The following is a 624-nucleotide window of genomic DNA, read 5'->3' on the forward strand; positions in this document are numbered from 1 at the left end:
CCTTTGAAGAGTGAGTAACGACACGAAATCACTCTCATTTATATCATGTGTATAGTTCAATAAATCAACGCACCTTAAAACAAAACACGGACAAATTGAAAAGAAAAAACTTACTAATTTCAAGTATTCCCAATCCGAGAAAATGTTCAATTTTCTCGCGGTCGCAGTGACACTACACTCCTTATATAAACAGATCTTGAAGAATAGAATCACAAATCACGAAGATTATCAGCTATTGAGTCTTGATCAAAAGACTAAGTCACAATCCATAGACGACTAACGCTCTCTCGAGACGGACGTGCATATGCTCACGGCCATCGCTCTGAACACACTGAAGCGACAGCCAGAGTGAACCGCCATTATAAAGGAGCTCCGATACACGGTATGTTTACATCGTAAATATTCCATCCTTTTTAGCTGGCATTATTTTTGTTTATAAGTACCTTTGTCTTTAACGATAATTAAAGTTATTTTTATCACGGGATAAACTATATAGTGCTTCTCAACTAACAATAGAAAAAGAAAAAAAGAGAACTACTTTCCTCTGCGCAATAACACTATCGGGCCATCGTTGCCAACTCGTAAAATTGTCGTACTTGATTGTCCTCTCTCCCTCATCGTAAA

At 37.5% G+C, this 624-nt stretch overlaps 1 protein-coding gene across 1 annotated transcript in view; it reads right to left on the reverse strand.

The window, feature by feature from the left end:
• The window catches only part of trbl (tribbles pseudokinase 2), a 90,354-nt gene extending 90,011 nt beyond the window's left edge, over positions 1-343 (reverse strand). Inside the window, exon 1 of the mRNA XM_027370796.2 lies at positions 115-343. The gene's annotated coding sequence lies outside the window, so the exon portion shown is untranslated. The remainder of the gene's footprint in view (positions 1-114) is intronic.
• Between the last annotated feature and the right edge of the window lie 281 nt (positions 344-624).

The sequence above is a fragment of the Penaeus vannamei genome, chromosome 40 (genome assembly GCF_042767895.1).
Source record: "Penaeus vannamei isolate JL-2024 chromosome 40, ASM4276789v1, whole genome shotgun sequence".
NCBI classification, from domain to species: Eukaryota; Metazoa; Arthropoda; class Malacostraca; order Decapoda; family Penaeidae; genus Penaeus; species Penaeus vannamei.